At 45.5% G+C, this 23,617-nt stretch overlaps 1 long non-coding RNA gene across 1 annotated transcript in view; it reads right to left on the bottom strand.

The window, feature by feature from the left end:
• Positions 1 to 23,617, bottom strand: part of LOC146425459 (uncharacterized) — a 227,237-nt gene that overhangs the window by 122,886 nt on the left and 80,734 nt on the right. The gene's annotated exons all lie outside the window — the stretch shown is intronic.

Here is a 23,617-nt window from a genome sequence, read left to right as displayed (position 1 = left end):
AGGTATGGAAAAAAAAGATAGAATAAAGGATGAAAAAATATGATGTAAAAATGCATTGAATATTTGGTTAAAAATCCCTCGTGTTGTTAAGAAAATTAGAGGAAGTGTAATAGTGAATAATTATGTCCAACAAGCATTCACCAAATAGCAGCATAGTTAAGAGTTTGTGGATATGCCATGACCCTTAAACTATTTATTTCCATTTCTTTTCAGTTCTCCCTGTTTGACAAGCGAATTAAAAGGGTAAAGATCATTATGGAGTTCACCACCCGCTAGGGCTGTGTCTTGCAAGCCTCAATATTGTCCTTGGCTTAGCAGCTTGGGAAGTTTTAGAGGAGTTAGCTGAATTTGCTTAAATAATTACTGCACCAAATTAGAAATCGGGGTGTCGCTAGAGAGCATGCGCTCCCCGATGGATTGTGAGGGTTTGATTCTTCATTATCATGGTTTCATCCAGCCACTCTGCTTTAAGGTTTGTCTGCATTTGTGATAAACTTCTGTTTTTGGGAGCTGATAGCTTGGCTGTAAGATTCCTCTGGTGACTGAAACTTGGTATAAAATGCCTCTACCTTTAGAGCAATTAAGGCAAATACAAAATATGGATAAAACATGCTGTGGTAATACATAGTACTGAGACAAAGGCATAATGCCTAAGTATGAAGTGATGTTTTTTAGGACATGGGTGGTATTAGGTCAAAGGTTGGACTTGATGATCTTGGTGATCTTTTCCAACCTTAATGATTCTATGATTCTTATCAAATGCAAGGCAAAATGCATCAGTGTTAAGATGATTCCCTATATACTTCAGCTGTCTCATTCAGCTGCTGCTAAGAACCAAAAATAGGCAGCAAGACATTTTATTTTCAAGTCTTAGATTGTGTTTACCTTGGTGCACTGGAAGGGCAACCTGAAAAGCCCCCTGAACAAAGGAACCAAAAGTGCCAAAATAGCCAGATTCTGTGATTATGAGAGGAACAGATATATAGCTGACCAGATGTCTTGGTGAAGAGCAAAGTTTAACGTTTAATCAAGGTATGCCCCTGATATTGGAACCAGGGGCACAAAAGTGCAAGTTGTGCTAGGGATTTAGGGGGAATGAATGATCCTGAAGCTGGTCGTGAAGGACCTTACATGCACCAAGCTACTGATTTCATGTGAGAACTGCAATTGATAGATAACCAAGTGTGATAGCTACCAGTACATTAAGCATTAAAGTGAATCATTTAGTCCAGTTGCCATCCAGCTCTTGTACTCAGGCACTGTCATATTCTAGAAAGAGTTATATACAGTATATTCTATACTAAGTTTTAGTTTGGGTTAATGAAGCTGTTTCATAAATCGTTAGTGGTTTATTCCTTGTGGTAGATATGTGTTTATAGAAGTAATTATCAAAGTGTATGATCATGTATGTAGTACATAAATTAATGTGAATCTTACATTAACATATATATGTAAACCCTACATTAATGTAATGTACTAGGGGGCAAATAAATTAATGCACAGTAGTACATCCAAGCATTAAATATACATGGAGGGTAGGGGGGATGTTATGATCCCACTTCTGACACCAAAATAATGTTAAGGTACACCAGAATAATGTTAGGATCCCACTTCTGAAATAATGTTAGGGTCCAATTATTAAAATATGCCTCCGCTTGAATTGAGGTGCAAATGAGACCATAGTCAATAGTATGGATTTTAACAGTAAATGGGGGGCTGGAGGGGAGAGAGAGACAGAGAGTGAGATTAGGTAGAAAGATAGTCACCACCACATGGGCCCCTACAGGGTCCTGCTGGCCCTTCTTCTGGTCTTCTGGGTGATGGGTGTCCCCAAGTATTCTTCTGGAGGTACCACTTTTATGCAGTCCAAATCCCACGTATCCTCAAGGCATATGTGCTGTTCTCACAACACGGGATGGCGTGTGTGTAAGCAGTTGCTTCCTTTCTCACAGGTTGCCATGGTGGGAGTTTTTGTCCAAATAGGTTACCCAGATCCACCTTACCAGGCCTGGCATCTTCCTGTTGTTGCTGTCTGCACTTGTCCCACACTCTTCAGAGTGGTATTTTGTCTGGTGTGCTACTTCCAAACCTTTAACCTCCATGTAGGCCTGAAATTAACACCTTCCAGTTTGCCATCTGTGCCTGTTGTGGTGGCTTATCTTATGGGAACTTCCTCCTTTGACAATGCTTTGAGAGAAGTTCATTCTTTAAGTTCTGACATGGGGTCAAGAAGAAAATTGTGGTTTTAGGGAGTTCCTGTAGTAGAGATTTAACGACAGTGGTTTTTCAGACCCTAAGTCTTGGAGAGAGGCCAAGCAGAAACATATGACATGTTTTGTATTTTTCTTGGGCCTGTGCTTTGATTTAGGGGGATAGGATGTTGTGTCCAATGTCTTGCCTTATTATGGAGTAGTGGGTTTAGTGTTGGCATCTGTTGAAGGGTGTGGGTGATTGTTGAGCCTGGGTTGTGGCGTTAAGGCACACACGGACTCCACGATGGTATGGCGAAGACACTTTATTGCAAAAATCCAGGGTTCTTAAACTATTAGTTTGTTATGAGTTTACATACTTGTGAAGCACAACAAATGTGCTTAACCAACCACCATAGACCACGATAGGAACAGGCATCAGGTGTAACCAATCACAAGCCCCACAGTGTGAGCACTTATTGGTTCTAATAATTGTTTTACAACTATGTGACTTGTTTTTCACCTCTAGTTTAGCTGAGTCATTCTCAGAATGCTTTTCTAGTTAGCCAAAGTAACAGAAGTGAGCAAGAATTTTACAAGGGCAACAAGGCCCTCACTTTGCAAGGCCTTTCTGCTCCACAACGCTGGGTGTCTCTTTTGTATAGTTAGTGTTATGGTCCATTTGGGTGGGATGTTGCTGGGTTTTTTAAATTCTGTTTCTTTAGCAGCAGATCCTTTTCTGGAGGCTTGGGGAGATAGACAGGTTAAGTATGGTGTGGGGCTTGTCATAGTGCTTGTTGTAGGGGTAATTGTTGGGGGGCTGTGTTGGTCTTGCTTGGCCCAGTTTTTGGTAGTGGGGAGGACCACAAAGATGGCTCCTGTGAGAAGCTTCTGGAAGCTTCCACCATGTCCAGCAGAGCCAATCCCTGATGGCTCTAAAGATGATGGACATGCCTCTGGCCAAGGCTGGGCCAATTAGAGAGGTTGGTTATGCCTCTGTGAAAACATATTTAAGAAGAAATCAAAACAAAGTGTGCACGCAGTCTTTTCTAGACAGAGATGGAGGAGGAGGTGAGAACATGTGAGGGAAACAACATGGAGACACCAATGTCAATGGAGAAGGAGGGGGAGGAGGTGCTCAAGGCACCCAAGCTGAATTTCCTCTGCAGGCTGTGGTGAAGACCATTGTGAAAAACAAGGTCCACTCTCCTGTTAAGATTAAAAAAGTTTAACAAAAGACAATAGGGGACAGATAAAAGCAAAAGATCAGTGCTGGGTGCTTTGGCATTCAGCCAAAAAGCACACCTGGTATGAACAGAGACATCCTTTACATACCCTTCAGCCTAATGCATATTCATAAACAATTATGCATATTCATATTTTCCTCCCAACTAGTTTGCATGCTCTGGGAACTGCTTAGCCTAGCTCCACCTTGGATCCGCCTCCTTGGAGCATGTGCAGTCCTCTTTAATTGATTCTGTTATCACTTCCAGATTGTGGTTTCTGCAGATGACAGGTGCTGATAGTTGGAATGTCAGTGGCAGGGTCTGTTCGTTGGATGTTATCCAGTTCAAGTAGGCAGTTCAAGCATTCTAACAAAACTATAACAGCTATTTCACTACTATGTCTAAGCTCAGCTAGCACCAGAAAGAAAGACATTAGTCATCATTACATAGCAATTTTTCACAGCAAGGCTACCTTTGTAAGAAAAGAATTAAAATCATACACATAGTAGCCATTCTAATATTTTTGAAAAGCCAACATTATGATATGTATTTATCACACCATGGTGGAGCAGGCTGCCACCCTGCAGCCCATGGGGTCCATGGGGGTGCAGAGATCCACTCGCAGCCCATGGGGGAGGTGCCAACGCTGGAGCGGATGGATGCCTGGAGGAGGCTGTGATCCAGTGGGAGACCCCATGGAGAGAGGCCTTGCTCTCAAGATGGAACAGCCTGGCATTTGAGATCTGCACCCTATGGAGGAGGGACCCACACTGTGGCAGTTTTGGGAGGACTGTCTGCCCGTGGGAGGAGGCTCACGTTGCAGCAGCGTGCGTGTGTGTTGCTGCTCGTGAGATGGACCCACGCTAGAGGAGTTCACAGAGAACTGTCTCCCATGGGAGGGACCCCATGGCAAAGTAGGGGAAGATTCTGGTGATGAACTGACCCAATTTTCCATGCCATGTCCCCCTGCACTGCTGGTGGGAAGGAAGGGGGGGTTGGGGGGAAGAATGGTGTCTTTAGGGGTTTATTTTACTTCTCATTATCCTCCTCTGACTCTGTTAGTAATAAATTCACTTTGCAACTTAAGTTGAACCTGTTTTGCCCTTGAAGTGTTTTCTCCTGGTCCTTATATCAACTCATGAACCCTTTTTGTGTTAACTTTTTTTCCCTCTCCTCTGCCCAGCTGTGGCAGGGGAGAGCGGAACGAGCAGATGTCATGGGTGCCTGGCATTTAGCCAGCGTCCAAAATATGACGGGCTTACTGAATGTTGGAAGTTCGGGGTGGATACTGTTGATGGTTGGGAGTATGTTTTCTGTTTGGCTGGATTTTAGCAGCGTGGCCATGTTTTATTCTTGCAAGGTGGGGATGTTCTTGGTTGCCGGCTAGGAGTTGTTGTTGAACTTCTTTGTTGTTTTGGACCTTCAGAGAATCATAAACAGTCTGGGTTAGAAGGGGCCTTAAAGTTCCAACCCCCTGCCATGGACAGGGATACCTTTCACTAGACCAGGTTACTCAGAGCTCCATCTAGCCTGGCCTTGAACACTTCCAGAGATGGAGCATCTGCAACTTCTCTGAGCAACATGTTCCAGTGCCTCACTACCCTCACAGGCAATAATTTCTTCCTAATATCTAATCTAAACCTACTCTCTTTCATTTTCAAGCCATTACCTCTTGACCTGTCACTACAGGCTCTAGTAAGAAATCTCATATAGGCTCCCGTCACGACCTGCTTTAACCACAGAAGAGCAAAGAAAACTAAGTCTCCATGAATAAAATGGATCAAACCCAGAAAGGTTCGAAATATACCCCAAAACTTGATTAAAAACAAATGAGGTTAGATGTTGGTGCAAAAAAAATTTGAAAAAATATATTTTATTTAATAGTAAAAGAAGCAAAGAGAAAGGAAAGGAAAGGAAATTTAAGGAAAAGAAATTTAAGGAAAGGAAAGGAAAGGAAAGGAAAGGAAAGGAAAGGAAAGGAAAGGAAAGGAAAGGAAAGGAAAGGAAAGGAAAGGAAAGGAAAGGAAAGGAAAGGAGGAGGGGATGGGGGGAAGGAAGGAAGGAAGGAAGGAAGGAAGGAAGGAAGGAAGGAAGGAAGGAAGGAAGGAAGGAAGGAAGGAAGGAAGGAAGGAAGGAAGGAAGGAGAGGTGGGGGGAATACTGGGAGAGTGACATGGATTAGGTTGAAACATATCACCCTTCTGAGAGTGCCAATGACATCTCGTTGCTCCCCTCCATCTGGTCGTCTTGGTGATGAGGGTCCCCTGCCACCCCACGCCGAAAAGTATAGAATCCAATGGATTAATATAGGTTTGGGCCAGGTGGGAACGCCCACGTGCCTCCCCTGAGTGGGGCAGGTTTGACACTGTCCTTGCAAGACTCTGGATCTGTTGCATCATTTTGCTTTACATGCAGGTCTCTGGTGCAGGGCCTGGGGACCCCTTTGGGGGGGGGCTTTTGATAGGCCATGACACCCCCTCTGCTGTCCTTCACGTGGATGCAGCATACCCGGGGTGAAGGGCCCCCACAGCTGAGCTGATCTGCACAGTGGAGGATGTGCCGTTAACTGCCTCTGACTAGAGGCTTTTTCACTACATATCCAAAACCTCTCCTCCCTCCTTTGGTGTGAGGATCTGTGGGAGCCTGGCAGCAGATAAGCCTGGGGCTGTGGTCTCCACCCCAAAGGTGTGAGGCTTAATCCTCCGGTGAATGTATTCTTCTCCAGCCCAAACCTGAGTCACTTAATCTAATCTCTATTAAGTTGCAGTCCAAGGCCTCAGTCAGGAGGCCTATCTGATGCCTTAAAAGCTGGTAAAATAAGACACAGGCATAGCAGTAGAGGGAAAAAGGGTATTACCTTGGTTTTAATAGGATCCCAGGTGCCCCCTCGTCCAAGGTGGAATCACACTGATGAAGCATCCCAGGTACAACACGTATACCATTTTATGGACCTTACAAATTAGCATATCTACCTAAAATCCCCCAGTAAGTAACTTAACAAATGAAGTAATTGTCCCCCTATTCTAATTATTCCCCCCCCAAATGAGGTTACAATCTAGTTTACAAAAACATGTTCCAGAGAGGAGGCTCTGTCCAAGGTTGGAGCCTCTAGTTCTGAGATATTAGGGATGTTTTGTCTTCCCCAAAGAACCCTGAACTAGGCTAAATATCAGAGTACAAGGGTTATAGACATGTAGGGCTAAGGTACAGGGAGTGAAAGGTACAGGGAATGGGAAAGGGTATAAAATGTATAAAAAGGGTATAAAAAGAGTATAAAGAGAAAGGACAAAAAGCCATCAGGCATAATTTCACCCCCTTTTTAGAGACTAACAACACTTTACCTAGTCTAGTCTCTAAACTACACTACATACAGCACCAATTTACATAACTAGCTACAGCAAAGGTAATAACGACAATTACAAATTTATAAATGCTTCTTTTACCCAGGCCCCGTTTGGTAACCATGAAGTAAGGGTGTGGAAGATATGGTCAAATTTCAAGGTGTAATTTCGGGAACCCACTTCATACAGAATTTTAATCTCCTTCTAAATTTCTTTTAAACCTTTCTTAATTTTTCAATGGCCAGTTATCACATCCATCTAGAGGTGGTATCTGGGTGCAGATACAGCAATTGCTCATATTAAGAACTCTGGATATATTTTGGATCACAGTGTTGTGCAACTTTTGCCTGAGCCTTGAATCATGGTTACCAATTGGGCAAACAACAGACATGTAAAGAACAATTCAGACTACATCATCTTGATTTGCATCAGTTTCTGTTTTTTTGATGGTCTCAGGGGCAGAAGCTTTCTTCATTCTGGAGTAGTGGATCTACGGTCTTTTCCCAGCAACCTTTCCCAGCAGTGAGGGTGGTCACTAAAACTTGGAATGGTCCCTTCCACTTAGGTTGCAAAGGGTCCCTGTCCCACCACTTGATGTACACCCAGTCTCCAGGCTGTAACGGGTGGACAGGGATGACCAATCCTATAGGTTTGGACAGAACAACGAATCTCTGGAGCTTCTGCAAAGTGAAACTCAAAGCCATTAAATATTTCTGTAAATCAATTTTTCCCCTCATGTAAATTTCCCCGAGGATGTGTGGAACCTGATATGGTCTGCCATATAAGATTTCATAGAGGCATATTTTGTCCCTCTGCCTTGGTTGTATGAGGACCCTCAGTAAGGCTATCCTTCCTTAAGTGGCATTTCAGCAAAATCTATTTGCCAGTAATCTCCTGGGAGATGCCCTGCCTTGGTCACTCCTAACACTATTCTTTTGCTTGTGTCAGGGTTGTTTTTGCAACAGGTTTCACACTTGCTTGTTATAGACTGCACAATGTCAGTCATCTCTCTCCCAACCACTACTTTCTTCAGATGTTTTAAAAGGTTTTCTATTCTCAAGTGGGTACTCTGATGCTCCCTCTGTGCTATTTCTCGAAGGATCGGGGGTGGGATTACAACCTGGCCTATTGGTGTAACAGCCCACCCACCCTCCTTAATTCCAGCTTTAAGTAATTTAATTAATTTGCAGTCACTCTGATCATATTTTGGAGTAAACCCTGTCAGATCTAGTTTTTTCTGTGGCACTAACACAAGTATGCCTTTTTCATCTATTCCTCTTGCTATTTCGTCAGCAAAGTGATTTCCCACTTCAGGGGTTGTCTTTTCCTTTTGATGACTCCTGCAATGCATGACAGCTACTTCTGTAGGCTTCCAGGTGCTCTGCAGGAGTGCAAGGAGTTGTTTTGCATGCTTAATGCCATTACCTTGAGCAGTCAGCAGGCCACATTGTTACCAGATAGCTCTGTGGGCATGAACAACACTGAAGGCATATTTGGAATTAGTCCATATGTTTACCTTCTTTTCCTTGCTCAGTTCTAGAGCTCTGGACAGTGCCATCAGTTCCCAATCTGTCTTCTCCAGAGGCACCTCCTTCAGGTCTGGTCTGCTGGAATAGGTCTTCTCTGTTGTCTGCAAACAGTCATGCTCAGGCAGGTCATTAAGTAATGTGCATGACAAAAACATTGTAGGGTTTACAACAGATGTTGTTTTCAGGGTGTCTTGGTTTGAAAGACAGGTGTCTGCCAAGAGAGGTTGAACCCTCCCTTAGGACAGAGAATGTGATTTTTTCCCCTCCCTACGAATTATTTAATTTTGAAAAATCAAGGGCTTTCAGGCAAAGGTATAGGAAAAAAGGAATATCAGTTCTTTACTAGTATCTATAAACAAGCAATAACAATAATAGCAACCACAACTAGAATCAGAAACCAATAGCAGATGACTTGTGAGCTGCCGAGCCTTTTTCCCGTGTGGTGTAATCATGGTTACAAGCAGCAGGGGCGCTGTTGAGCTCCCGGCTGGGCAGGGCAGGTGCGATGACTCCCGAGCGGCTGCAGGTGGCGCTGTTGAGCTCCCGGCTGGGCAAGGCAGGTGCGATGCCTGCCGAGCGGCTGCAGGTGGCGCTGTGGCGCAGGGTCAGGTCAGCCTTAGACAGCTGGTAATGGCAGGCAGGCTGAAAAGCATACAGGGCAGGGAAGAAGCTCGGAGCAGCGAGAAAGCAGGGCGGCAGGGGTAGGAGCTGGCTCTTTCCCCGGCTAGCTAGCGAGGTAGCAAGGATTTCTGCAGTCACAGCAGACGCCGCGGTCTCGTGCGGCAGAGGGCGGGGGGCAGGCAGCAGAGGCAGCTGGACTCTCCCGGCAGCAGCTGCGAGGAAACGCAGCCCGGGGAAACGTGCACTTCCCAGTGGGAAAAAAGGTTGAATCAAAGCTCACCCAGCCAGGAGAAGAAAAAAACAGGGCACAGTTGGATTTCCTCTGGTCGCAGAACCGAAAAGCCAAGAGCAGCCTCTCCTCTCCGCGTCCGAACCACGAGAGACTGCATTCCAAGGGCCGGCTCTTCCCTTACCCTGCCCTGCCCAAGCACACCTTTTGTCTTTTACAAAAGACTTGATGGCTCTAAACATACGACTATTTGTTGCTTAGTAACAGGAATGGGAAGAAATTCTAAATGTACTCAACCCCCGACACAGGGTAACATCATCCTGTTCCAACAACATAGATTGGTATTTAAGCATTCTACTAGGAGATAACCAGTGTCCCCCCTTTTGCTCCAGCACAGAGATCATGGTGTGTGGTACATACACGACAATATGCTGCCCAAGGGTGAATTCACGAGCCTCCTGTATTAGGATGACAGATGCTGCCACAGCTTTCAGACACCCAGGCCGCCCTTGGCTAACATTGTCTAGCTGTTTTGAGAAACAGGCCACAGCTCTTTGCTGGTCCTCATGGTGCTGTGCCAGTACCCCTAGAGCAATATTCTGCTGCTCGTATGTTAAACGTCCAAAGGGCTTAATTAGGTCTGGCAGCCCAAGAGCTGGACCAGACATTAAGGAATGTCTTAGTTGTTTAAATGCAACCCTTGCTTTCTCTATCCAGTTGATGGTTCCTTTCTCAGCTGCCTTAAGGGCTTCATATAAAGGTTTTACTGGTATTTTCCAGTCCTCTAGTTCCTTTGACAGCTGATGTCCAAATATATTTGGGCTATTCTTCAACTCTTGGGGTATCACTGTCCAGGTGAGTTGAGTCTTTTTCCCATTTCAGGATTTTCCCACTCAGAAGCAAAGAGTTCTTGACTACTTTCACTTATAGAAATCCAGAAAAAATCATCCTTGAGACCTAAAACCATGATCCTCCCTAGTTCATTTGTCTGTGTGGTCTGAAAAATGTAGGGGTTTGGTTCAACTGAATCTACATCCTCTGTGATTTTGTTAATTGCCTTTAAATCCTACACTAACTGTAACTTTTACCATCATCCTTCTTTACTTGCAGGATGGGTTTTCCCAGTTAAAATTTTAAAATTTTAAAGAAAGGCCTTGTTTCACTTATCCCTGTGGCACCAGTCACATTTACAATGCCTTGATTCAGTTTCCTCTCAGCCTGCCTCAAAGGTGCTTCTAGGACAGTCTCATTCTTTCTTGGTTCATCTTTTTTAGATCTGGTGTGTTAAACTACTGGACTAGCAGCCCCTATATCCTCCCGGGTTACTTTTACCCTCTTCTTCCCGGTAAGCCTGCTGGCTGCTGTAGCTACAGCCCCAGCCTCAATCTCCTCCTCCTCAGAGCTATCTGCACTGAATTCATCTGGCTTGCTTTTAATTGCGGCTATTTTTCCCTCAGCCCTGTCACTGTCCGCCCAGTGAAGCGGCTTCTGCCCTCCACCCCCACCTTCCCCAGCCTTGGAGGGGCCAGGTACAGCAGCAGATGCACTTCTCTCCCCTCCTGGACCTGCCTCCACTCCCCCCCTGCCTCCACCCTCAGGGTGGCCGGTGGATGGTGACCGGCCTGGCTCTGTTTCTCCCCTGCCTCTACCCTCAGGGCAGCCCAGGGAGGGTGGCAGCGGACGGCGTGGTGGCCACTCATCCTTCCATCCCCAGCCCCACCGTGGCAGGGGGGAGGGGAGCTGGCGGGGGCCACCGATCCCCCATCCCCAGTGCCGCATCCGCCCGGGGCAGGGAGGGGGGGCTGTCGGCAGTGGCGGTGGTGGAGGAGGGAGCCAGGCTCCCCCCACCTGCACTGGTCCGGCTGGCCCCTGTAGCGACAAGGGGTATGATATTCTTTTCCACAAGGCAGGCAGTCTTCTTTCATTTGTTTGTACACCTCCTCCCAATTCAAGAATATAGAAAACAATTCTGCATACCTTAACTCATCAACCCTGCCCTGGGCCCGAAGTTCTACCAGTAGTTCTGTAATTAATTGGTTGTCCAAACTACCTAGACAGGGCCATTTCTCCCCCCACTCACTTTCAACACAGGCCACACCCACAACGACAGGCTAGTTAATTCCTCCGTGTTCAGAGGGGTCCTTTTCCTCCTTAGGTCGTGCCAATTTTTTAAGATCAAACCCAGTAGAGAACCCTGCGGGATTTTTGGGCTAGCAGAAGATGCACCACCCATGTTTTGCTTATGAACAGAAAAGAAGCAGCTGGAAAGAAAGTTCTTAGCCTAGAGTCTGGTGCGAGAAACGAACTAGCGGTTCCCACACCCAACAGAGTAAAGAAAGCAAGCTTAAAAGAGTGCGCGCGGGCAGCTTAGAGACCCTGGCGAGATTCGAACCACCACCCCTTGGTAGACGAACCTACACCCCCAACCCTGGGCCACAGCTCCCCCTGAGCCATGGCCCCCCGTGAGCCGCTGTGTGGCCCTCTGTGAGTAGTAGTGAAGAGCATCCCCTTCTCCTCACAGCCCCCCCTGCAGGAGCGGAGCAGGTTGTAAAAACCCCTCCTTTATGGCCCCCCTGGCCACACTCCCACCCTTGGAGATCTCCCCCAGATGCTAGCTAGCAATAAAACCATAAAACCCTTCTCCTTTGATCTCACCTCTCCTGCTGTATTTCTGCAGTAGGTTTTTCGGAAACTCCTTGGTTTTCGCAATCCCGGACCGCCGCTTCCCTCCTGTAGTGCCGGCGAGTGGGGGGTGCAGTGGGGTGCTTCTCAATCCAGAATCAGAACTTGGGGTCCCTTTGTCTCCTAGCTGGCTCGCCAGAGCTGATGCCTTAAAATCTGGTAAAATAAGACACAGGCATAGCAGTAGAGGGAAAAAGGGTATTACCTTGGTTTTAATAGGATCCCAGGTGCCCCCTCGTCCAAGGTGGAATCACACTGATGAAGCATCCCGGGTACAACACTTATACCATTTTATGGACCTTACAAATTAGCATATCTACCTAAAATCCCCCAGTAAGTAACTTAACAAATGAAGTAATTGTCCCCCTATTCTAATTATTCCCCCCCCAAATGAGGTTACAATCTAGTTTACAAAAACATGTTCCAGAGAGGAGGCTCTGTCCAAGGTTGGAGCCTCTAGTTCTGAGATATTAGGGATGTTTTGTCTTCCCCAAAGAACCCTGAACTAGGCTAAATATCAGAGTACAAGGGTTATAGACATGTAGGGCTAAGGTACAGGGAGTGAAAGGTACAGGGAATGGGAAAGGGTATAAAATGTATAAAAAGGGTATAAAAAGAGTATAAAGAGAAAGGACAAAAAACCATCAGGCATCATATCCAGGGTGTGGTGGTCTTCCATGCAGCTTTTGGTTTAAAGTTTTGCTATAATAGGCAAAAGTCCTTGTTAGGAATGTAGATGGGAGCTGAGATATGTCTCTGCCTTTTGCCCAGGCCTTTGGATGCAGGCAGTAGCTGTATTGGGGCAGCCAGCACCCCAAGACCCAGTCGCTTTTGCAAATTCTTTAATAATAGCCGATTAGGTCTAATACAAAATGAATTATCAGTCATTAGACATAAAATTAACAGACATAAGACTTTGGACAGACTATTTACTACTCAGGAATGAAACAAAATAAACTACTAGTAGATGAAATACAGTGCACGATAGAGGTACCTATTATTACAGCTAGCGAAGAAATAGTATATCTTAGGATTCAATGTATCTTACCATCCAATTGCGATGGGGCACACATCAGAATCCTTTCCCTCAATTCCCAGGAAAGTAACCATGGAATTTGCATCCAAACCCCAGCTAGAAGTCCTAAACATTTCCGGGATGTGTGTAGGAGGTTTCTACCTCAGTGATAATTCGTGTGTCTTTTATAGTGTAAAACTGGGTCTTCGGTTACTATTATTTATTTTCTTTCATCTCTTTCCATATCTGCTCTCCATATTAGATGTTGATTCTTGGTTGGAGGCCCCAGACTCTTGGGTGCCACCAAGAGATGACCCCTTTCTGGGCCTTTGACCTGGCCTGGGTTATCTCTTCTGTCTGCACCAGCCATTGTGGTAGAGAGAAGGGGAGGACGTCCTGCCACAGTCCTTCATAAAAATGTTTAAGCCATTAACTATAATATTTCAGTCTCCGACAGCTCCCTTCAGGTACTGGAAGGCTGCAATTAGGTCGCCCCTAAGCCTACTCTTTTCCAGGCTGAATAATCTCAATTCTCTTAGCCTTTCCTCATAGGAGAGGTGCTCCATCCCTCTAATCATCTTCATGGCCCTCCTCTGGATTTGCTCCAACAGGTCGATATCCTGCCTACACTGAGGACCCCAGAGCTGGATGCAGTACTCCAGGTGGGGTCTCACCAGAGTGGAGTAGAGGGGCAGAATTACCTCCCTTGACCTGCTGGCCACGCTGCTTTTGATGCAGCCCAGGATGCAATTGGCTTTATGGGCTGCTTTGCTTTCAGAGCTTGTGCAGATATTGTCTCATGGGGCAATTTGGGCACTTTAAGAGAGAGTTTGTCATGATTTGGTTATTAGGTTATTAGAAATGCCTCTGCCCGAATTAAGGTGCAAATGAGACCATATGCCAAAGTCAATAGTATGGGTTTTATTTAATAGTAAATATGAGAGAGAGAGAGAGAGAGAGAGAGAGAGAAAGAAATAGAAAATAGCTGGGGGGGGACAGAAAGAGATTTACAGAGACAGAATAAAGAAAATATCACCATCCCTGGATCCCACCAGCATCCCAATGATCCTCTCCACCTGGCCTTCTTGGTGGTTATGGTCCCCCCGAAAAGCATAGGATCTGATGGGTTAATATATGCTCTGGCTAGGTAGGAAAACACAGGCACTTCCCTGGGGTGGGGGAGTTTGCCATTATCTCTTACAACAGACTCTGGGTTTGTTGCATCACATGCAGTCCTGTAGTACAAGGCCTCAGGAATGACTTTGGGGGGTCTTTGATGGATTAAAGTACCCCCTCAGTTGTTCCTCACGTGAATGTCCCGTGCATGTGTCTGACAGGAAAATTAATCCACAAACACCAGAGGTTTATATCCAAAAAGGAGACAGAGGAGTCCTGTAATTTTATTCATGAATGAAGGGAGAGGTCAATGGCATTTCCCATGGGATCACTCTCAAATTGATAGAGGACGCAGCCTCTTGTATCCTAATTGCCGGACGCAGATCCCCTCTCTCTTTCCCCATTGGCTGAGATACTTGAGAGGTACAGGCTTCCTGTCGCTGTTGAGCCGCTAGCAGAGTAAAGACCCCAGGTCTCAGCGTGGCAAGAAAGAGAGTTTATTATTTTGATTTCCATATATATATAGACTTTTCAGAGGTCGCCCAGATTGGTCAGCTAGAAACCTCCCCCTAGGCCTAATTGGCCAGGCCTGAGCTGTCCAAATCTTGAGACACTGTTTGAAACACATCCAGACTTTATCTTTGTTTATAAAGCACAGCGGAATGTTCTCACGAGAAAGACCTGTGCTAGCCACAGCTTCCCAGAACACCTAATTAATATACATCCCCCCTAATACAGACACCCTCAATACACATTCTCTATTTCTTCTTCTTCTTCTTTTTATGTCTCTGTTCTTGTAGTTCATTAACACAGTCTTGGGTAAGTCAAATTAGGGGAATTCCTATGGAAATACTACCTATTGTTTCTTCTATCTCTCAGTATCAATGTTATCATACCAGCAGGCTCAGGTCTTAACTAGTCATTTGTTTGTAAAGACACTCCCTTATTCCCTTCATGTCCTTCCTGGAGTTGGGGGTTCCATAGCCAGTTTGCATAAGGGAGGATGAGTTCACTGCCCCTGAGCAGAGGTTACAACACACCGAAACTTCCTCCCCCCACCTCAGTTGGGGGCGAAATCTATGCAAACCTGCTCCCAGAAAGTGGGTCTGTGGGTTATGGCCTCCCCCACCCCGAAGCCAGCCAGAGATGATTCTTAGTACCACTGCTGGTTTGGCTCTCTTGTGGATGCATTCCTTTCCCACAGCCTTGTTTGTTTTTCCCTAGGCCTGAGATGATTGAACAATAGCGTGTCCCCTTTATCTTATCTAGGCGGCTGTACTGGCTCTGACTGAGGTAAAGCTCATAGCCCTCCCAGTGCTGTGCTTTGCATTAGTAGCTGGAAGGGTGTTGATAACACACCCGTGTTTTGGCTACTCCTGAGCAGCGATGCCCCTCTGACATTCCTTCCCCCATCAAAGGGATGGGAGTTGGAAAGATCCTGGGAGGGGACACAACCAGGCCAGCACACCCAAATTAGTCAAAGGGATATTCCAGACCATATGACGTCAGCTCAGATATATAAGCTAAGAGAGAGAAGAGGAAGGTGGGGCATTCATGAGTTTTCAATGTTTGCCTTCAGGAGCAACCACTACGTGTGCTAAGGCCCTGCTTCCCGGGAAGTGCCCGAACATTGTTGCTAATGAGAAGCAGAGATTGACTTTTTTCCTTTAGCTTTTGCACATGCAAATCTCTGCTTCTTCCTTTTCTTTTACTGTAATCAAACTGCTTTACCTCACCCTGCTGGCTGTTGTCCATTTTACTCTCTCCCCCGTCAGAGGGAAAGGGAGTGATAAAACGACCTGGGCACCTGACACCCAGCCAGGGTCAACCCACTACAGACATTTTGGGACCCAAACATGGGGCGAGATAAAGGCAGTTTTATATATGTATATTTCATGCTCTAGTAATTGTCAGTAGCAGTTCTCAAGTGGTAAGTTCCTGTGTGGCACACGGTCTTCTGCGGCAACATTGCTGTCGAGGTTTGACTCTGACTAAACGCCAGGCACTTCGACTTTCTCTTGCTACAGAAAAAAACTGTAAAAATACACACTAATCTCGTGAGTTAAATGAGATAGGACATTGCTAGGAGGATGCACGAAGAAAGGGTAAACAGGCTCTAACTTAAAGTTGCAAAAAGTGATTTAATTACTTAACAGAGTTGGAGGATAAATGCAAGGCAAAATAAACTTTTCATACACTATTTTTGTTTACTCCCCCCCCCTTACAAACTCATTTTTATTCACTCCTTTTTATCTTTTTAACTAACAAGCCCGGGTAGGGAGGCAGGGTATGGGGTATTTTCTCAGTCTACAGAGCAAGTCCATAAATCTATTCATCACCACAATTCTTCTACTACAAATACTCTTTATCTTTACTTATTTCTCTCTCTCTCTAGACAGTTTTCTGCTCTCACCCCCCACCCTCTTAAGAAGCAGTCTCTGCACTCACCCCCCTTCCCTCTTTCTAAACTAGCAACACAGACAGGGGGCAGGGTGAGGAAGGTTCTGGTTAGTCCAATCAGAGAGAAGAAGTTCTCTACTTAGCCATGGGGTCCCTCCCACGAGACACAGCCCTCTGGGAACTTCTTTGGCGTGGGTCCAATCTCACGAGCAGCACTTGCCCAAATTCTGCTGCAACGCCGAGGCCTTTGTCCATAGGGTGCAGACTTCCGAGCTGAGGCCAGGCTGCTTCCATCCCAGGAGCAAGGCCTTTCTCTCTCTTGCAAGGCCTTTGCAGCTTTAACTCTTTATATGAGACTCCCACTGGATCACAGCTTTCTCTAGACATCTACCTGCTCCTCTGGCATGGGCTGTGGGCAGATTTCTGCATCCTTGTGGACTCCATGGGCTGCAGAAGGACTTTCTGCCCCCCCCATGGCCTTCACTACGGCTAGCAGAGGGTTTTCAGCTCTGGCGCCTGGAGCACTGGAGCACTTCCTCTCTCACCTTCTTCACTGACCTTGGTGTCTCCATACTGTTCTCCCTTTACATATTTTTACTTCCACCTCCTCTTCTTCTAACTACAGAGAAGTGCGTGCCTGTTACAGCAGGCTCCGGGAGGGCGGCACAGGCTGGCTCCCGCCCGGAGCGAAGTCCCTGGTCCTCATAATTCCACTGGATCCAGAGTGGGTGGCCCCTGGGGTCCCGTGGGCTGGCGTGAGTCTCCCAACCACAGAAATTCTAGCAGGAAATGAAGTAAGACGAAGAAACGAACTGGAACTCCATCTCTGTTCTGTCAGGGAGGTTTATTTGGGGTATGGGGAAAAGGGGTTGCAGGGGAAGGAGAAGAGGGTAGGTCAGCAGCTGGCAGCTCAGAGATGGAAGACCTCTCTCTGATGCAGACGCTGTCTTTTAAAGGGAAGGAAAGGGGGCGGGGGCTGGCTCCCTAAGAGCCAGTCCCAGGAGGAGGAGGGGAAAATTGACAGGGGGGAACACACCAATAGGTTTTCAGGTACAGCAGAGTGTGTATTTCAAAATGAACCAATGGCATACAGAGCAGGGAAACAATGGAAGCTCATGGAATCCTAAAAACCCACATTGCTACACATGCCTGCCTTGTTTTGATTTCTTCTTAGATATGTTTTCACAGAGGTGTAACTAGCACTTCTAATTGGCTCAAACTTGGCTAGCAGCATGTCTATTACCTTCAGAGCTATCAGAGATTGGCTCTGCTGGACTTGATGTAAAAACTTCTAGAACTTTCACTCAGGACACACAGGAGCCATCTTTGTGCCACTCTCCACTCTTCAGACACTTCTGCAGGCTTACTACAACAGCTTCTGAGGGGTTCAAATTTATCTTAGATGTTAAAAAATACTTTACTGATGTTTTGAGTTACTCAAAACTACCACAATTGCTTATCTTTATTTTGCTTAGTTGGGAACATGTTGAAACAAACAATGACTATGAATGAATATAATTCCTCTCTGCCCGGGGTGACTTTGGATATGGATGATTAACTTACAGCCCAAAGTCCCAGTCAGGTATCTTCAAGGAGGCTTCTTTGGTTATAAATCCTTGTGGTGGTTTTGCATAGCCCAGAACATCAGCAAGGTATCTTTAATATCTGTGATAAATTTAAACCATTCAAATGCTGTTGTGGTAGGCCTGAAGAAGTGTCTGAGGGGTGGGGAGAGGCACAAAGATGGCTCCTGTGTGTCCTGCGTGAAGGTTCTGGAAGTTTTTCACCAAGTCCAGTAGAGCCAATCTCTGATGGCTCTGAAAGTGATGGACATGCTGCCAGCCAAGTCTGGGCCAATTAGAGATGTTAGTTACGCCTCTGTGAAAACATATTTAAGAAGAAATCAAAACAAAGTAGTCATACACTTCTTTTTAGCTGGAGGATGAGGAGGAGGTAAAAATATGTGAAGAGAAAACAACATGGAGACACCAAGGTCAGTGGAGAAGGTGGGGGAGGAGGTGCTCCAGGTGCCAGAGCTGAAAACCCTCTGCCAGCAGTGGTGAAGACCATGGGGGGAGCAGGTGGTCGCCCTGCAGCCCATGGAGTCCACAGGGGTGCAGAGATCCACCCACAGCCCGTGGGGAGGTGCCCACGCCAGAGGAGCAGGTGGATGCCTGGAGGAAGCTGTGATCCAGTGGGAGTCTCATATAAAGAGTTAAAGCTGCAAAGGCCTTGCAAGAGAGAGAAAGGCCTTGCTCCTGGGATGGAAGCAGCCTGGCCTCAGCTCGGAAGTCTGCACCCTATGGACAAAGGCCTCGGCGTTGCAGCAGAATTTGGGCAAGTGCTGCTCGTGAGATTGGACCCACGCCAAAGAAGTTCCCAGAGGGCTGTGTCTCGTGGGAGTGATATGAACAAATTCACAAGCCGGAATTTTTAGAAACATCATATTGAACATTTATTAGGAGAACAAAGGCTTATGGTGCTGTACGGGCTTGGCAAGTTGGCCTTTTTCATCCCCCCCCCTCCCCCCCCGTATTCATCTTAATGTGTATTTAAGTACTTTCTGTAACTGTTACATATCCATTAAGTCCCAAAAAAACCCTATTTACACTTCAACCACCCCTCTTTCTTCGATCTTTGCCCCTTTTGCTAGCGTGGTTCCTGTCTTGGGTCCTCTGGTTTGCCTCAGGGCTGAAGGCTTTTTCCATTTCAATGTTTCTTCAGCTCTAATTCAATTTGTGGCTGACAGCTTCTCAGGGAGGTGTGAATGGAGATAACAGATTTCCTGGGATGCACGAGGTCTGTTTGTTTTTATTACTTTAGGGCGTCTTGATCTCTGGCCTTGCGGCTTATCAGCTTAAAAGACATTTATTACCATGTATTTCTTACCACGTTTTCTAACATATTACAACTATCTCAAAGTTTAATTCACTCTAACTTTGTTTCTACTTAACTATCTTTTACCTTAGTGCTACTTTACACAGTACATTATCACTTGTAAATGTTAAATTCATATATGCGAAAGCCAACATTCACTATTCACTCATTTATCACAGGAGGGGCCCCATGGCTAAGTACAGGACTCCTCTCCCTGATTGACTGACCAGAGAAAAAACCCCTTACCCTGCCCCCTGCTTGTGCTGTTGGTTGGAAAAAGGGAGAGGGGTGAGCAGAGAAACAGTGTTTTAGCAGAAGAATTGTGGGGATGAATGGACTAAGAAAAAACCCCATACCCTGCGCCCTACCCGAGCTGTTGGTTGGAAGGAGGGAAGGGGGTGAGCAGAGAAATGGTGTCTTAAGAGGGAGGAGGGTGAGTGAAAGAACGGTGTCAGAAGAGCTTATTTTTACTTCTCATTTTTCTTCCGACTCTGTTTGGTTAATAAATCACTTTGCAACTTTAAGTTTTCAGCCTGTTTTGCCTTCAGTGCATCTCTTCCACCACTGTCTTATCTCAACTCACGAGTCCGGTGTGTGTTTAACAGTTTTTTTTCCTCTTCTCCTGCACAGCTGCAGCAGGGGAGGGCAGAGAGAGCAAATGCCATAAGCACCTGGCATTTAGCCGTAGTGATTCACCCCAATCGAGCCCAGAGACACTTCAGAGACCAAGTCAGAGAAGTGGGTATTTGCTTTATTCGGTGCCCGGGATGTGTGGGAATTGTTTCCACCAAACACACATACCTCAGTACCCCAAAGACACAGTGTTATAGGTAAAATCATGAATATTAATTACATTCTTCAGGATAGGAGTGGTTATACAAATCATTTCTCACAAGTCATTAATATCATTAGCATGTGCACCACGCATGCTCCGTGTATCCTGGTGGTCTTTGGAGACCCCCAAAGCCCCCTCTAGGGTGAAGGTCCTTCATGGGATGATTCAGCGGTTTCTGTGCTGGTTTCAAATGCATGCTTAGCTGATAAGCCATCAGGCCAGAGCTGTTACCTACAATTTGAATTTGAATTAAGAGTTCAGCCTTCAGCCCTGGAAGCCACAGACAGGCGCCTGTGCTGGTGGAAGGGGGGCAAAAGCTCAGAGAATCTTTCTCAATAGTCAAACCTGGACACTCCTTTATACAGTTTTTGCTATAATGAGCAAAACTTTATGTCAATGTTTAAAGCATGACCTATTTCAGTCTCTGACAGAGGTGAAAAAGTAGTTCAATATAAAACGCCTGCTTTGGGAGCTAGGAATAAAGGTTTTTTTCTTAGATGGTTGTGTAAAACTAAGAAGAGGTGCAAGCTTCAGTCTTTGGTTTACAAGACAAATGTTTTTTAAAAACTATTAGAGTATTTTTAGAAGCTGAGTATTTTATTTTTTGGGGCTCCAATAATGGGGAGTAGGATCAGGAGGATTGTGAATTAGGTGATTGTTGTGGTTTATGAATGGTACTCCCCAATTTATTGCTCCACTGAGACTATCCAGACCACACACCACTCACTTGCTCCCCCACCTCCCCCTCCCCCTGCAGCAGGATGGAGAGGAGAATTGCAGGAACAAAAGGTACAGATCACAGATTGAGATAAGAACAATTTACTGGAAACCGCAATGAGAAGAAAATGAACAGTAGCAGCAACAATATTAATGACACAGGGTGCAAGAAAGGAACAATTCACAGTGAAACCCCCTGACAATAGACAATACTCAATGCCTCCCTCCCCACATTTACTCAATTTGAAGGAACCCCTTTACTCTGGAAGAGACTCCCTTCCCCCCACCCCTGGCAATGATGTGAGGTGGTGGAGAATAACCTCCAGGTCCTAGCCATGCCCCCTCCTGGCTACTACAAAAATTAACCCTGTCCAGTGTGGAAACAGGACATTATACACCCCTTATTCTATATCACCTATATCATGCCCAGATCCTAGACCTTCCCACTACATATATATACAAGCACAGGTATCATTTCCATAGTCAATTGCCATCCCCCCATGATGTCTGTTGAATTCATTGAGTCCCTGACTCTGGGTTCTATCCATCCTAGATGTCTTCCAGGGCAGGAGAGCTGGTGTGCTGTCAGATGGTTGCAAGCTGCATCAGGAGCTCAAAACTGGTATATGTGGAGCAGTCCATCCTCATTGTCCATGGTAGTTATGGCATACAGTGGCAGTGTCATTCAACAACTGATATCATACAATTCAACACTAAAGACTGTTCTCACCAAATGATCAAATCCCCTTTAGGTACACATTGTGTTTCTCTATCCCTCTGCATTTCTCACCAAGTGCATCTAGGTCCTTGAGCAAAAACAATCCCATGGATGAGTTTGCCTCTCCTTGAGGCAGGACTAATCCAGACTGTCTTCCCTAACATATTCCTCATATGCACTATGGGGATTTTATCACCTTCTATGGTATGTGGGGGTTCTCATTGGGTGGGGCCAGCTCAACTGGTAGAGCTTCAAGTGTTAACGAAACAGGTGGCCTTCACTAAATGTAGATCCCAATGTTTGAAGGTCCCACCACCCATTGCGTTCAGTGTGGTTTTTAACAGTCCATTGTACCATTCAACTTTCCCAGAGGCTGGTGCGTGATAGGGAATATGATATACCCACTCAATACCATGCTCTCTGGCCCAGGAGAATATTTTTGAAATGAGTCCTGCTGTCTGACACAATTTTTTCAAAGGTGCCATGTTGCCACAGGACTTGCTTTTTGAGGCCCGAGATGGTGTTCCGGGAAGTTGTGTGAGGCACGAGGTACGTCTCCAGCCATTCAGTGGTTATCTCCACCACTTTAAGTATGTAGTGCTTGCCTTGGTGGGTCTGTGGGACTGAGATGTAATCAATCTCCCAGGTCTACCCATAACTATATTTCGACCATCATTCACCCCATACCAAAGATGCTTTACCCGCTTGGCCTGCTTGATTGCAGCACATGTTTCATAGTTATGGATAACATGGGAGATAGTGTCTGTGGTTAAGTTGATGCCTTAAAAGCTGGAAAAAATAAGAGGCAGACACAGCAGTATAGGGAAAAAGGATGTTACCTTGGTTTTAATAGGATCCCAGGTGCCCCCTCGTCCAAGGTGGAATCACGCCGACGAAGCACCCAGAGTACAACATGTATACCATTTTATGGACCTTACAAATTAGCATATCTACCTAAAATCCCCCAGTAAGTAACTTAACAAATGAAGTAATTGTCCCCCTATTCTAATTATTCCCCCCCCCAAATGAGGTTACAATCTAGTTTACAAAAACATGTTCCAGAGAGGAGGCTGCATCCAAGGTTGGAGCCTCTAGTTCTGAGATATTAGGGATGTTTTGTCTTCCCCAAAGAACCCTGAACTAGGCTAAATATCAGAGTACAAGGGTTATAGACATGTAGGGCTAAGGTACAGGGAGTGAAAGGTACAGGGAATGGGAAAGGGTATAAAATATATAAAAAGGGTATAAAAACAGTATAAAGAAAAAGGGCAAAACACCATCAGGCATCATTTCCCCCTTTTTTAGAGACTAACAAGACTTCGCCTTGTCTAGTCTCTACACTACCTACAGCACCAGTTTACGCAACCAGCTATAGCAAAAATAATAACTACAATTACAACTATTATAAATGTTTACTTTACCCAGGCCCAGTCAGGCAACCATGAAGCAAGGGTGTGGAAGATATGGCCAAATTTTAAGGTGTAATTTCTGAAACTCACTACATATAGAATTTGAATTCCTTTCAAAACTTCTTCCAAACCTTTCTAATTTTTAATGGCCAGTTATCACATCCATCTAGAGGTGGTAACTGGGTGCACATCTAGCAATTACTCATATTAAGAGCTCTGGATATATTTTGGATCACAGTGTTGTGCAACTTTTGGCTGAGCCTTGAGCCATGGTTACCAATGGGGTAAACAACAGACATGTAAAGAACAATTCAGACTACATCATCTTGATTTGCATCAGTCTCAGTTTTTGATGGTCTCAGGGGAAGAAGCTTTCTTCATTCTGGAGTAGTGGATCCACGGTCTTTTCCCAGCAAGCTTTCCCAGCAGTGAGGGTGGTCAACAAAACTTGGAATGGTTCCTTCCACTTAGTTTGGAAGGGGTCGCTGGTCCACCATTTGATGTAGACCCAGTTTCCAAGCTGAGACAGGTTAGCAGGAGTGTCCAATCCTATAGCTTTGGACAGCACTATGAATCTCTGGAGCTTCTGCAAAATGGAGCTTAAGGCTGTTAAGTATTTCTGTAAATCAATTTTTCCTCTCATGTGAATTTCCCCCGGGATGTGTGGAACCTGATATGGTTTTCCATATAGGCTTTCATAGAGACTTATATTGT

The sequence above is a fragment of the Lichenostomus cassidix genome, chromosome W (assembly GCF_008360975.1).
Source record: "Lichenostomus cassidix isolate B80296 chromosome W, HeHo_3.0, whole genome shotgun sequence".
NCBI classification, from domain to species: domain Eukaryota; kingdom Metazoa; phylum Chordata; class Aves; order Passeriformes; family Meliphagidae; genus Lichenostomus; species Lichenostomus cassidix.
This window is presented reverse-complemented; position numbering and strand designations above follow the sequence as displayed.